Raw genomic sequence first — 16,517 nt, 5'->3', positions numbered from 1 at the left:
GTAAATCATGTTATCAGCATAACAAATTCACAATTGGTATAGGTTTAGTAGCCTAATAATTATGAAGACTACATTAAAAAAGAGCACCTCCCTAAAGCATGACTGGACAGTTCAGAAATGGTCAAATGTGTGTTCAAACCTGGAGTCTTTTCCACATGTAAAATCTTTAGGATGTAAGCTTTCAGAAAATACATGGTTTAGGTGGTTTCCCTAAATGGCACAGCCCAAAAAAGTATAAACTCTATTTACCAATACCCAATTTAAAATGCATGGGCAGCATACTAATATGGAGAGATGGACGTGTCTCATGTCTCATTAGATAACATCCTGAGGGTATAAGGTTTCAGATGATATATGGTTTTAAATGGTTGAATCAGTTTTGCCTTCATGTAGCAATGAAATTCTGCAAATTGCTACTGCTAATTCCTCCATTACTGACCCAACTAAATGTCTAAACTCCTTCTCTCCCCTGTCCGAGGCAGAACTCTTTGACCTCATTCTCTCTTATCGCCCCACCTCCTGTCCCCTTGATCCTGTCCCCTCCCCTCTCTTTCAAACCATCTCCCCCTCTATCATAACTTTTCTGCTCCATGTTCTAAACTCCTCTCTTACCTCTGGCACCTTCCCCTCTGCCTTCAAACAGGCCAGAGTTACCCCTTTACTCAAAAAACCCTCCCTTAACCCTGCCGTCCTCCAGAACTACAGACCGGTATCATTGTTACCCTTCTTCTCTAAAACAATTGAATGTGCTGTATCTAACCAACTGTCTAACTTCCTTTCTCAGAACAACCTGCTCGACCCCAACCAATCGGGCTTCAAGACCGGCCACTCCACAGAGACTGCCCTCCTTTCAGTCACCACTGCCCTCCAGTCTGCCAGAGCGGCTTCCAGGTCATCCGTCATCATTCTGCTGGACCTCTCTCCAGACTTTCTGAGATGGGCATCACTGGCACTGCACTTCAGTGGATCTCATCCTACCTGTCGGGAAGATCCTGCCAGGTGTCCTGGGGAGGCAAACTGTCAGGCCCTCGCCAGCTCTCCACTGGTGTCCCACAGGGCTCCGTCCTTGGTCCCCTCCTCTTCTCTCTGTACACCACCTCACTTGGACCAATCATCACCTCCCATGGCTTCTCCTACCACTGCTATGCTGACGACACGCAGCTGTACCTGTCGTTCCCTCCGACCGATCCGGGGATCTCAGCTAGGATTGAGGCCTGCCTCGCAGACATCTCCGCCTGGATGACTGAGCACCACCTCCAGCTGAACCTTGCCAAAACGGAACTTCTCATCATCCCGGCCAAACCCTCCATCTCCCATGACCTCTCAATCACCCTGGGATCTGCGACGGTGACCCCCTCATCCTCTGCCAGGAACCTTGGGGTTACCATGGATGACGAGTTCTCCCTCACGGCCCACATTGCTGCGATCTCCCGGTCGTGTAGATTCACCCTCTACAACATCCGGAAGATCAGGAGATACCTGTCTGAGCACTCCACCCAGCTGCTTGTCCAAGCACTTGTCCTCTCCAAGTTGGACTACTGCAACTCGCTGCTCGCCGGTCTCCCATCATGCGCAACCCGCCCTCTTCAGAGGATTCAGAACGCAGCGGCCCGCCTGGTCTACAATCTACCCAGACGCTCCCACGTTACCCAGCTCCTCATCTCCCTCCACTGGCTACCCATAACGGCCCGCATCAGATTCAAGACCCTGGTACTGACCTTCCGAGCAGTGAACGGGACTGCGCCCGACTACATCAAGTCTCTCCTGCAGCCTTACACCCCCACCCGCCACCTACGGTCTTCTTCAGACAACCGCCTGGTGGTCCCACCTCTCAAGACCGCCCGGTCCCAGCACAAGCTCTTTTCCTGCCTGGCACCCCAGTGGTGGAATCAACTCCCCACCTCCATCAGAGACACGGACTGTCTCTCCACCTTCAAGAGAAGGCTCAAGACGCACTTGTTCCGGGAGTACTATGGTACTTAGAAATGGTTTGCTGAACCCAACGCTAGTTTCCTCAAGGATCACAATGACTCTTGCTTAGACTGTTGCTCTTGTTGGTTAGTGGTAGCTGATTTAAACTGTTGTATTCTATTTTAGTTAATCCTATTTTTATTGCTTTCCTACAGGTACACCTGCACTTAAAGATTAATGTTGTGTAATTTTAACTTGTTTAACTACATGCTCTTATGGTTTCTTCCCTTTAGCACTATTTTTTGGTTGTTCACAATATGTACTTCTTGTTTTTGACTACCCGCAATGCTGTGGGGCTATCTTGTTGTTATTATCAGTGACCTATGCACTTTTTAAAGTTCTCTCTTGGAAGTCGCTTTGGATAAAAGCGTCTGCTAAATGAATAAATGTAAATGTAAATTGCTAAAATTACAACGTTGAGCAACCTTGTTTAATTTGGAAGACATTTCTGAAATAAAGGGTTTACATTTATTTTTTTTATCAGTCGTTAGAAAAACTAGCCTGTTACCTAACATTAACTTCAGATTAGCTAATGGTTGTTATGGCAATAAAGTAGCTACTAGCTACGTAACGTATTTCAGACCCAGTTTAAGAAATCAACAAATCCTGTTCCACTTGTAATGGGTAAATAAAGTATGGTATTACCTAGTGCTAGTTGTAGGTAGTTTAAATAGCTTGCTTATCTAGCTATAATTGTAATGTTAGCAGAAGGATCTTTGTGACTTAATGCTATTATAGTCAGAGAATTATGGAAGCAAATTGTGACCAAAATTTAAATTAAAATGCATTTGCAGAAATGCTTTTTCATTTAAAGAATGTGGCTGCAGTATTTGACTTATAAATGAAATTGGTAATCAATCATCCAATTCGCATTTTAATTTTCTTCTTCAAGAGTGCTCCGTCTTTCACTTAATTAAAATGAAAAAGAAAATGACATTTGAGATTTAATTTTCAAAATATGCCCAAGCAAATAGATACCAAAATTCAATAAAAAATTTACAAATTTAAGTTAAAATGCATTTGCAGAAATGCCTTTTCATTTTAAGAATGTGGCTGCAATATTGGACTCATAAATACAATTAATAAACAGAGCGGACATTGCTTTTTGTTTTCTTGGTCTGCCCGTAAGGTACTGCCCATAATTTGAAAACGATAAAGCAATCTGAGTGGCGCAGCAGCAGAGTGACGTCAGTAGCCGCTCTTCTTCAGCTCCCTGCTGCCCGAGCTACCCATCTTGTTTGGTAAGGGGCGGTGTGCATATCTGCATTGCATTAAATTGCAAATGTGCCGGGAAAGTGATTTAATTGCCGGGTCTTTAGAGGACGCATCATAGATCATGGCCAGAGCCTGTTTAAGGAGAGCCTTGCCATTCCCTATTTAGGCTTGATCGCGAGCGAGTGCATGTTGAATGGGAGTCTATGGAGCTAAACGGCTAAATTTGTCTCTTTCGTTTGATTGTCGTTGAGAAATCTTCGATTTGATTGTAGTTATTGCAGGTTCAACATGGATTATAGGTCGAAAGTTGAATGAATGAGTACCTATGTCCTTTTGATTTCTTATAGGGTGAGTCATTGTTGCCCATAACATGCTAGCATTCTGCTAATGAATGCTGATTGGTTAGTGAAGGATTAATACGACCAGAGCTCCCGCTTGATGGCATCCGAAGCGGAATCAGAATGTCAGAGCATAAGCAACGTTAGTGTTACGTGCCTGCACGTTGTGTGGCCCTGCATGTCCTGTGTTCTGTTTTGTGTTGTTATTTTGTGTTCTGTCTCCTCCTACTGGCTCTTCTTCCCACGTCATCGGTCTTCAGATGTAAACACCTGGGTCCAATTGGTCATCAGTTCCTCGCCACACCTGTTCCGGATCCCCATCAACCAGTTCCCTTTATAAACTCGTGGTTCTGTGTGTTTTGTGGGAGAGAGTTGTGTGTTGAGCTGTGGCAGAGCTCTGGTACGTTTTGTATTGGTTTCCCCTTTCTGGTTTATGTCTATTTGTGTGTTTGGTTTAGAGGCCGGCTTGTGTCGTGTCTTCAGTTTCAGTGGCGCACACCGGGACAAACGGGGATAAGACACCCCCCGGTTCTACATTCCACACCCACGTAGTTATTATCCTATGTTACTTCCCCAGGTTAGCAGTGAGCACCACCCACTGTCTTTTTTTAGGTGCTTAGCACCGGTCTAAGGGGCAGGCGGGTTTGTTTATGTTCTTTTCTTTGGTGCCACTGATTGTCCTCGTTGATCCCGGTGTTGCTGTGTAAGGCCCGAATAAACGACACATTATTGCTTATTCATAGTGAGTCTCTTGATTTGTGTGACTGCACCCTCACTGGCTTTACCTGTAGCCCTATGTGCGCACTTCCACCCCGAGCCATCGGGAGGCGTAACATACCGCAACAACATAAACAAGCCAAAACTCTTTCTAGCATGTGTATTGACAGGGAGAGCCTAAACTGCCAGCTCTGTTGTTGATACCTTGAGAGAAAAAAGGAAGTGACCAGAGCTTGTCGTAAAGCAGTAGCTCTGGTCGTATGATGTGTATGACGTCAATGACATTTTCAAAGGCTTTTAAGAACAAACAGGCGACTTAAAAAAAATCTAACAGCCAGCAATGTGTTTTTTTTTTTTGCCTCCCCTTTCGAATACATAATTCAAATTACTAGACAAAAAATATGTCCTGAGAAAAGTGGATTTTGAAAGGTATAGCTCCATAGACCTCCATTAATTCTGCACTCGCTCGTCAGCGCCCTCACATGGAACTGCAACCAGTTCAGAACCCGGAAGTTTCCCGAGACTGGCAGTTCTCCCTCTATCAGACATTATCTGTCATGGCACTCCCTCAAATTGTGCAAACACTGTTGGAATTAGCTGAGCAGGTAGAAGCTAATAATATATTGAGTCTGATATCCGTGACCGAGTAGAACAAGTCATAGAGAGCTTGGCTGCATACTCTGCATATATTCATCAACTTCACTGTGATGTCATAAGGGATACAGTATAGTGAGCCATGATTATTGAAATAACTCCCGAGTCCCAACAGGGGAATAGTTTCCTACTTGAATACTCTTAGTCTAGTATTCAAGAGAGCTGTGTTTAAGAATAATGAATACATAACATCTGGATAAGAGCCTCAGCTAAATGACTAAATGTAAATATGTAGGCTACATTTATAGAAAATCAACTTAAATAGCCTACATAGGCTACAACAGTGGTCACCAACCTTTTTAGGCCAAAGATCACCAACCTTTGCCTTGGTGACCCGAAGATCTACCTATTGAGGCGTTGAGAGACAGAACAGACTCCAGACTGAACTTACAACTTAACTTTATATTTGGCCTTATTGTAATTGAATGAAATCAAACACTTTGTGAACAATATGAACAAGAAAAAACACTTTTGCAATGAGCAGGCTGGATATGAAAGGTTTTATTTATAAACTGAAGTTACAACACAACACTGACACATTTCTCATGTGACAAGTCAGTGTGATGGCTGTGACTGAACACTGTCTGTGAGTGCCTTGTAGTTTGGCTCATAAGCAGAGACAGCCAGTCTGAGGCAGTCTGTGAGGTGTCTGTCAGTAAGCCGGCTCCTGTACTTGGATTTGGTGATTTTCATCTGTGAAAATGCCATTTCACAGAGGTAGGTCGATCCAAAGTAGGCACTCACTTTTAGTGCACATGCACTGAGGAGAGGAAACTTCTCTCGGCTGACAAGTCCCCAAAAGTCACTGTCCCTTGACCTGGCTTTCAGCTCAATGTCATTTTGCAAATCAAGCATCTCCATGTCCACTCCACTTGGCAAAGCAAATGCTTTCTCGAATTGGTCTGCAACCTCCTCTGTATTAATAGGCAGGAATGGGTTTGAAAGAAATGCAGCAATATCCTTCATGATTTCTAACTCACCAAAACGTCGACTGAACTCCGCTGCCAGTTTGTCCAGGTGCACACAGTACTGCTCAGGGTGAAAGTCAGAAGAGTCTTTGATGGACTGTGACATTTTTTCCAGGTTTGTAAAGTGTGTCAGCGTCCCTTTCCTCAGATTCGTGGTCCAGACACATAGTTTGGCCTTGAACGCATTCACTGCGCTGATCATGTGGAGGAGGTGCCGGTCTTTTCCCTGGAGTTCGTGGTTGAGCGAGTTCAGTTTTCCGGTTAGGTCCGTCAGAAACCCCAGGTCCAGTAGCCACGCATCCGTTGAAAGTTCCTCGTGCTCCTCGTTCCTTTTCGACAGAAACGTCTTAATCTCAGGCAGCAAGTCAACAAATCGCTGCAGCACTTTTCCGCGACTCAACCACCTGACATCAGCATGCAGAAGCAGGTCTCCATACGCCGAATCGAGCTCATCCAATAACGCCTTGAATAAGCGATGCTGAAGCGCTTTTGCTCGAATCGAGTTTACCACTTTGACCACCAGTGACATGACATGAGAAAAGTCCACAACTTTCCCAGCCAAGGCTTGCTGATGAATCACACAGTGATACTTCATGAAGTCGGGGAAATCCGGATCATTACGGCACAGTGCTATAAAACCAGCGTGCACACCGCACATTGCCGGTGCCCCATCGGTAGTGATTGCCACCAGTTTCTGAATGGGGATGTTCTTTTCACGGACATAGCTTTTAAAAACGTTGTAAATATCCTCACCTCTCGTTCTCTCTTTTAATTGGAGAAGAGTGAGGAAGTCCTCCTTTGTTGTAAAGTCCTGGAAAGCCATTCTGACAAATACAACAAGCTGAGCCGTGTCCATTACATCCAGCGATTCATCAAACTGCAGTGAAAAATATTCACAGAGTGACAAGTCCTCCAACACCTGTTGACCAACGTTATCCGACAGTAACTCGATCCTTCGTGTCACTGTTGTAGGACCAAGAGGCACAGCACGGAATGCAGCTTTTATGTCCTCTTTGTTTTTGAAGGTGCTGCAAACAGTCTCTGCGGTGAAGGTCAATAGTTCCTTAAACAAATCTGTAAAAGAATGAACATCTGTAAAAGGTCTCTTGTGTTTAGCCAAAATGTGGCTAATACGAAATGACGCCTCAGTTGCAGCCTTACTTTGAGACGTAGGTTGTGAGAAAAGCGACTGTTGAGCCTTCAACTCCACTTTCAGCTCCTGAACTTTTTTGGCGCGGATTGCGCTCTTTGGTGGATAGCAGTCTTTGAATTTCGGATGGTTAGTGTTGTGGTGCCGCTCCAAATTCCCTCGCTTAGACAGTGCCTGTGGCTGGTGGCACAACATACACACACTCTTGTCTTTTACCAAGGTAAAGATGAATTCCTCCTCCCATTCATGATGGAAACTGTAGTTTTTCGCCCTCTTTCGTGGTGCCTCTGCCATGCTTGCTAACACTATGTGGACAACACGGCCGGGTAAATAAACAAACCAACGGCAACCACGCCCACAGGTATCCTGGGATAGCAGGTCTCTCAAAGGTCGTCTTCGGGAAAAAAACGCCCATTTATTCTGTCGGTGAATTGCTTTGCAACACGCACAGGCCAATATGCAAATCCAGGTACAAGAGAACGCGTGTTCAGTTTAAGAATCCTCCGCGTTCATGAATTAGTCGGAGATCAGTATTTCTGAAATTATTTTGGAGATCGACAGGGAAAGTCTCCGAGATCGACACGTCGATCGCGATCGACAGGTTGGCGACCTCTGGGCTACAACATTTACCCTAATGCATAAAACAATGATAAACAATGATTTGATACACAATATAACCACGTTAAATGTATGGCTATATTTTTATATGGTTGTTTGTGATTTCAAATGTTTAGGCATCAGGCATCGGCCTATCTCAATCTAAATTATCCGAGTATAATTATCATAGCGATGTAATTGTTAGCCTACAATTGCAAAACAAACCTAAATCTATAAGCTACATCTATCCTCCATTTTCCCAACACAACAACCATGTTAAAAAGTTAGGCTAGTGGGTAATGTACTGATTAATAGTAGGGAATTTATTTAAAACGATGTCAAAAAAGTCAATTTGTGTTTACAGGGTGTCTGTTTTTTAATAAACGAAGTAAAGGTCTAAAAAAGGACCTCGACCTACGTAGCCTATCGTTCATGTCAATCATGACGTGTCATTTTTGTTTGATGAAGCGGTGGATGCCGCTTCATCCTAGACTAGACTACAGCCTGTAAACTAGTTTAGCTTGCTAACGCAAGAGCACCTGCTTCTCCAGTTCTTTCAATAGTTTTACCTTTCATGTTGTTTACTGTTAGGGTTTTTTGTGTATAGGCTTCACTATTGTTTTTACGGTAAAAAAAAAATATTGGTTGGGAACTGTATACCACATCAGTGCCGGCCCAAGCCTTTATGGGGCATTAAGCAGAATTTATTTGGGGGCCCCTCGGCGTCGCCAAATATGATTTTTTTTTCTTAATTACCGTTTTTCTTTGATTAAATGCGATTACACCACATTTTTTTCAGTCATTTTTGGTGCGCCGTTTATTCGAGGGCGGCGTTTAACCGAAGATTGGGCTAAGGTATTCTAGGCTAGCTGCCCTAGCTACCATGCTAAAGTGTTAGTTTGCTACATTAAATGTTCTTAGAACAGTACGGTCTTATAAATCACCGATTAAGCAACGAATAAATGTCAATGTTAGTTAGACTAGCTAGCTCTCTCATCTGTTTTTTTTAATGCTGATTTGCAAGGAATGCAATAACAGCTAGATTGCGAAAACACCTAGACTACAGCCTGTAAACTAGTTTAGCTTGCTAACGCAAGAGCACCTGCTTCTCCAGTTCTTTCAATAGATAATTTATACAGGCATTAGCAATAGGCTAGAGTCTAGATTGCAATTTTTTTCCTAGGCTTCCCTTTTAATGCAGCCTAACAGCTATATAGTCTCTAGCTAGCTAGAGTAATTTGCTAAGTAAGGTATTCTAGCGTGTGGGGAAAACTGACAAGACTCAGGACTCACAAGAACCTTTCCACCAATACCCAAACCAGGATAGACGTCTCCCCAATGAACCAATAACACTCGAACTTGTGTAAACTAGCGTTACGGTGCGTTCACACTGCAGCCACGCGATGCGAGCGTCAACATGTTTTCCATTCATTTTCTATGAAGCCAGGCGAATCGCATGTGTGGTGCATTGTGGGTAGCGACACGACCGAGTTGAGATTTTCTCAACTTTATGCAAATGAGGAATGATTTTCGCTAGCGATGAGTAGCATGAACCTGCAGAGCCGAGACCCGGAGAGCTGCAGTTTCAGGGCTGCAGTTTCAGGACCGCAGTTCTAGGACCCTCGGTTTATCTGACAGCGCCACCTACCTAATTGGATAAACATGGACCAGAACAAGATCATTAATATTTTCCTGCAGTAGTAAATATTGTAGGGTTACGGCGTAGAACAAGATTGATGAGAATCAGAAGTAACTAGGCGAATCGCTTGCGTGGTGCATTGTGGGTAGCGACAATTTTTCTAAACTTTAAGCAAATGAGGAGCGATTTTCGCTAGCAATGGCCAATCGGAGTGTTTTCTTGTTTCTCATAACGTAGCAACCATGGTAAACATTTCTAGCTTTCTAGTTTTCAAGGTGGAGGAGGAACTAATTGTTTCTGTGGCTGCTTACCCAGTCCTGTACGATACGTCCCTGTATTTGTACAAAGACATTAAAGACACTGGAAGAGAGAAAAGCATTTCTTAAAGATAATGGCAAATGCTTTAAGTGCTATGCATCTAGGACTCATCTGGCAAAACAGTGCCAGGCTGAACTTCAGTGCGTGGAGTGTGACAGTAGGAATCACATCAGTGCTCTGCATCCTGGTCCACCCCCTGGTCATCACAGGCCGCTGATCTTGCTGTAAAGGACGGCTGGGAGGGAGCAGAACGGGAACAATCCACTAATGTCAGCACAAACTGCATAGAAGTCTATGGAGAAAGCCGCACAGGAAGATCATGTGCAAAGATTTGTCTGGTAAAAGTTTATCCACACGGGAAGCCTTAGATGGCCACAAGAATGTATGCCATGCTCGATGATCAGAGCAATAGGTCATTGGCCAGATCCATCTTTTTCGATCTTTTTGAAGTTTTCAACACCGAAGCACCATATTCTTTAAAGACCTGTGCTGGTGTAGTGCAGACGAGCGGCAGAAGGGCCGACGGTTTTCACATAGAACCAATTAGTGGCGGCAACAGCTTTGCACTCCCCACTCTGATTGAATGCAACGAAATACCGGATAACAGGGCCGAAATACCCACGCCTGAAGTGGCCATGCAACATCCACACTTAAGGTCTATTGCTTCACAAATCCCACACTTGAATTCAAATGCACACATCCTCCTTCTGCTAGGCAGAGATGTGCTCAGAGCACATAAAGTCAGACAACACATTAATGGGCCTAACGACGCCCCTTTCGCCCAGAAGCTTGATCTTGGCTGGGTGTTAGTAGGAGAGATGTGCCTGGGAAATGCCCACAAGCCAAACGTTTGCAGTGCAAAGACTAATTTACTAGAAAATGGACGCCCCTCACTGTTCACTCCATGCTCCAGCCACATTCAAATCAAAGAACTCACACACACTGAAAAGCAAAACATAGGAAAAAACATTAGGAAGCCTTGTCTTTCAGAAAACTAAAGATGACAACAAACTTTCTCTTTCCATAGAAGATGAACATTTCTTGAAAATTATGGATGAACACATGTCTAAAGATGAGGCCAACAGCTGGGTCGCACCTCTTCCCTTTAAACATCCCAGACCACACCTTCCAAATAATAAAGAGCAGGCCCTCAGTCGTCTCTCCTCTCTGCGCCGCACCCTGGAAAAGAAACCAAAAATTAAAGAACAATTCATAGGCTTCATGCAGAAAATATTTAATAATGATCACGCAGAAGTCCCACCAACACTTCCACAAGACCAAGAATGCTGGTATCTACCGACCTTTGGCATATATCATCCCAAGAAGCCAGATCAGATCAGGATCGTGTTCGACTCTACCGCACAACACTACGGTGTTTCTCTGAACGACGTCCTTCTGACCGGGCCAGACTTGAATAACAGCCTGTTAGGTGTCCTGATCCGCTTCAGGAAGGAGCTCATTGCCATAATGGCAGACGTCCAACAGATGTTCCATTGTTTTGTGGTAAGGGAGGACCACAGAGATTACCTACGGTTCTTATGGCATCGTGACAATGACCCCTCAAAGTACATCATAGAATACCGCATGAAAGTCCATGTGTTTGGTAACAGCCCCTCTCCTGCCATGGCAACATACGGGTTGAGACGGGCTGCAAGAGATTGTGAACAGGAATACGGTGCTGCTGCTGGGCATTTCATAGAGCGCAATTTCTATGGGGATGATGGGCTATCCTCAATGCCCACAGAAGCTGGAGCCATTCACCTCCTTCGGAGTGCACAGGCCTTGCTATCTGAGTCCAATCTAAGGCTTCACAAAATTGCCTCCAACAGCTCTTCTGTGTTGAAAGCCTTCCCTAAAGAGGATCATGCTAAAGAAATAAAAGATCTCGACCTCAATGGAGAAACACCACACACACAACGCAGCCTCGGACTTACCTGGGATATTATAACAGACACGTTCAGCTTCCAGATGTCAGACAACGACAAGCCATACACACGACGTGGTGTACTATCGACAGTAAACAGCCTGTATGACCTGATTGGATTTGCAGCTCCGGTGATAATCCACGGAAGGCTCTTGCTCAGAGAACTCTCAGTGGACAGCCTTGAGTGGGACTCACCTCTGCTTGAGAATAAGAGGATGGAGTGGGAAACATGGGGTCACTCACTTAAGGACCTTGAACAGCTACACATCCCTCGGGCCTATACAACGCCCTCTTTGTCAAAGGCCAAAAGAAAGGGTCTCTGCATATTTTCAGATGCATCCACCAAAGCAATTGGCGCAGTGGCCTACCTCAAAACAACGCATGAAGATGGGACCTGCCAGCTTGGTTTTATCTTAGGAAAGGCAAAGTTAGCTCCTCAGGTAGACCTCACTATACCACGGCTCAAACTATGTGCTGCATTGCTTGCAGTAGAAATGGGAGAACTCATTGTGGATGAAATCGACTTTGAGCCAGACCCCATAGACTTCTACTGTGATAGTAAAGTTGTTCTAGGATATTTATATAACGAAACCAAGCGCTTCTATGTATATGTGCATAACAGAGTTCAAAGGATAAGACAATTCACCCGTCCAGAGCAGTAGCATTATGTGCCTACTGATTACGCTTCAAGACCAGTTCTAGCATCACAGCTGGCGAACACCTTCTGGCTGACAGGACCAACATTCTTGTGCAAACAACGTGTCTCAAGCACAATCACACAAGAGCCGTTTCATCTGATCGATCCAGATCGCGACGCTGAAATCCGTCCTGAAGCAGCAACATATGCTACTCAAACAAGTGTAAAGCAGTTCAGCCCTGAGTGGTTTGAGAGATTCTCCCGGTGGACCACCCTCCTCAACGCTGTCTCTTCTCTCATTCATGTGGCCCGCTCATTCAAGTCTGCTCCTGCTGGAAAATATGTGAAATGCAAAGGCTGGCATCACTGTGATCAACCTACTGCCGTAGAGCTGTTGCAAGCAAACAACATCATCAACCAGTCAGTGCAAGGAACAACCTTTTCTGAGGAAATCAAAGCACTGTCTCACAATAGAGCGGTGTCTAAAGATAGTCCACTTTCAAGACTGAATCCTTTCATGGACGAAGGAGGCATCATTAGAGTTGGTGGCAGACTACCTAATGCAGAGGTGGGTAACAATGAGAAGCACCCCCTTATCTTGTCCACCACGTCTCCCTGCTTCTGATCCGCCATCATCATGAGAAGGTTGTCCATCAAGGGCGTCTCTTCACCGAAGGAGCCATACGTGCGGCAGGACTGTGTCTACTAGGAGGGAAAAGGTGCATTAGTAAGGTAATACACAAGTGCATCACTTGCAGGAAGCTCCGTGGCCGCGTGGAGGAGCAGAAGATGGCAGATTTGCCTAAAGAACGACTCTGCGTGTCACCTCCATTCACTCATGTCGGATTGGATGTCTTCGGGCCATGGAACATTACGGCTCGCAGAACCAGAGGAGGACAGGCTGAGAAAACGCTGGGCCATATTATTCACCTGCATGAGCGTCCGTACTGTTCATATCGAAATTATTGAGTCCATGGACAGCTCAAGCTGCATCAAGGCCATCCGGAGATTTTTCGCTATCCGGGGTTAAGCAAAGACACTCCGCTCTGACTGTGGCACAAATTTTATTGGGGCCAGCAAGGAGCTAGGATTCAATGAAGTGATGAAAGAGCCAAACGTCCAAAGCTACATAAACCAGGAAAGCTGCACATGGCAATTCAACCCTCCCCATGCTTCCCACATGGGAGGAGTTTGGGAGCACATGATAGGAGTGGCGCGTGAGATCTTGGACTCTGCTGATGCAGAATAAAGCAGCTCTCTCACATGAAGTTCTGTGCACGCTCAAGGTCCGAAGTGTCCGCCATAATGAATGCCAGACCACTTGTCCCTGTCCAAACTGATCCAGACTCGCCCTTTCTCTTAACACCATCTACTTTACTCACTCAAAAAGGGGGCCTAATGGCTCCTCCAGTAGACTTCGTAGAAAAAGACCTCTACAAGCGACAATGGATGCAGGTGCAACATATGGCAAACGGATTCTGGAACAAATGGAGAGCACAATACCTCCAAACACTGCAACCTCGTCGAAAGTGGCATGAGGAACAACGCAACATTCAAGTCAATGACCTTGTCCTGTTGCAGGATTCCCAAGCAGCTCGCAACACTTGGCCCATGGCAATCATCACAGCTGTCTTTCCTGGTCAGGATGGGAAAGTACGCAAAGTTGAGTTAAAAGTGACCAAACACGGGACAGTAAAGAACTTCTTTAGACCTGTGACAGAAATTGTCTTGCTGTTGGGAAAGCAAGACTAATGTATCATTTTCTTTAATTAATGTTGATGTGACATCTTTTACAGATGCCAGGCGGGGAGTGTTCTGCCTTTGGCAAGCATGGAGAATAGGCTTGGTAGTTTAACGCCAACTAGTGGCCATTTTTGAGTTTCAGTCTTTTTCCGTTGGTCCTTTGCAGCAGTTGCAGCTGACTCGTGGTTGTTTGTTGTTTCCATGGTAACGGAAGCCAGCTCTAGCGTTAAAGCGATTAAGTTTTTACGTTGATAGTAGCTACTACAAGCAACAAAACTATTCTCTTGATCCCAAACAGTATCGATCCTCGTATTAATGTTGATTCCTTATAAAGCATTGTCTGTAAGTACTCTTCATAGATTCTTTTGGTTAATTATATGATAGATCTTGGTAATTTCGGTTATTTCTTTGATTATCTGTATATCACTTTTCCTGCTGCCATTATGCTAGCATACAGTACAGTACTGAGCTATTTCGACGATGTGACACCGAAGACCTCAAGAAATGAAACTATTACACCCTCATTTTGTCAAATTGGATTGTGGTTGAATGTCATAATTGTAAGACATATTTTTTGTGTACTTTCAGTTTTACTGTTTCATTAAAAAACTTGGATCTTGGACGCTACATCCTGACTTCGCGTCTTTGTGAAAAGAGTTAGGCTGGCTGTCGACATATGTTAAGAAACACACTTGGAGGACAGTACAGTCACACAGTTTAAAAAAGAGAAAATAAGAAAAAAAGACAAAGGCTGTAGAAATAGTAATTGTGTCCACACCGACCTGTTTTCAGTGTGACACCGTCAGTGAGAATGAGACTTATTGTACTGTATGTAAGACACGTGCGAGTACGTTTATAAAGCATGTACGCATAGGAAAGTTATTTTGTAGTTCTGTAGTCCCCTGTATGAGAACAGGAATAGAATAAAACACAGGGTGTGAAGTTACAATCACGTTGGTTTGTGTTAGTGTTATCTGTTTTTGGATCCTTCACGCTGCCGAGTTCGACAGTTCCCTGCTGACCAGACTGAATTAGAGCTCCAGCGACGAGTGAAAACATGGGAAGATTTAAGGTGAAGTAACTTAAGTTTGTGTCGTTTACCAGCAAGCTAAAGTGAAGAGAAACCATTGTGAGAATCAGTGGCGGCTGGTGCATTTATTTCCAGGGGGGGCTACAAGCATATTTAGGCTAGTATCTCGCCTTGCTGGGGGGTCCGGGGACATGCCTTGCTGGGGGGTCCGGGGACATGCCCCCCCGGGGAAAAAAATTATGTCTCCACAGCAGAAAGCAGTATTTTGGTGCATTCCTAAATGTATTTACTAATTTTGTCAATTGAAGTGATGAAAACGTGTGTTTTCCCCTGTCGTTCGACTGTTGCTGAATTAATAGACCATTTTTTTGTTTGTAAACATTCGGGATGCGCGCACTATGTGGCTGCAGAAAACTGGGAAAGGATAGCATTTAAACGGCAAAAGGACCACACGGATCATACAAATAGTTAGATTTAAAAAGACCAAAAAATTCGAGGAGGACAGCCTATAAGAGAAAAAGCGATTCCCCATTGATCTGTCGCATTAACATTTTGATTTGGGTCACAAAAGTCTTGAAATTTGAGTGAGAATGTCGCCCGGTACAGTACAGACTGTATAGTCGAACGGCATGTCTTCACGTCATGACTCATGTCACTAAGTTCATAATTTTACAGTTTTACAGTCAATTCTACATCTAAAAAGTCGAGCAGGGCAGCTTTCAAGAGAGATTGGAATTCTGCTGTTAGCCAGCTGGTCCGATTATTTTTGTGATTTGTTTAAACTGGCAATCTGAGTGAGACTGTGTCCCGTTACACAGTTTTTGACCATAGCCTCACTCACTGGTAGTGTACACAATGTTGTACTTCACTCCATTAAACGTCAGGGCGGACTATCGTAGAAACGAGCCTGCTGAAGATAGCCAGCTTCTCGGATTTCTTTAAACAAGCCTGTTTCATTCATCATTTGCCTGAGGAAGCGACCTCCGTTAGCCAGGCTAGTTTTGCCCGATCACTTGGTCAGGCTATATAAAGGTATCGAAGTGACTTTAGTGCATTGACAAGTAAAAAGTAAATATACTTGCCCAAATGACAAGTGCCTCAAAAAGTTAATGTCAAGCCCTTTAATCCAGTGAACAGATATATATGATGACCTGATCGACACTCCAAGTGTATTATACTGTATCCGGGAGAAGTTTGTCTTTTGCAACCGACATGTGGAATTGAGCCAGCTTGACAGTCGTGTGACGTAGGGTGAAAATTGGTCACGCCGATCAGGTCCAACATTTATTTTTTAAAGGGCGTATTTATAAGCGACTCGACTGAATTGCAAGTTTCCATCACGACGTTAGCTAGCTAGCTAGTTGTATAACGCTAGAGCTAAGGTAGCTACAAGTTCTGTTCTGAGAGAACACCATGACAACGTAAATAAACAACTTCTTAAATGTGATGAGTGATGTGATTGGATGTGACATACATAAGGAGCCCTATCATAATGTATTTGACAAGCCCTCTAGTAAATCAGCAGTTTGGGGCGCAGGTGTTCTGCGCCCCGGCGAGGTCCTATCTCTTGCATTGAGAGGAGCGAACTAGCATGTACAACTTATAACGACAGTCAA

Source organism: Hypomesus transpacificus, chromosome 11 (genome assembly GCF_021917145.1).
Source record: "Hypomesus transpacificus isolate Combined female chromosome 11, fHypTra1, whole genome shotgun sequence".
Classification (NCBI taxonomy): domain Eukaryota; kingdom Metazoa; phylum Chordata; class Actinopteri; order Osmeriformes; family Osmeridae; genus Hypomesus; species Hypomesus transpacificus.
The sequence above is the reverse complement of the archived record's forward strand: the minus strand, read 5'-3'. Positions refer to the sequence as shown.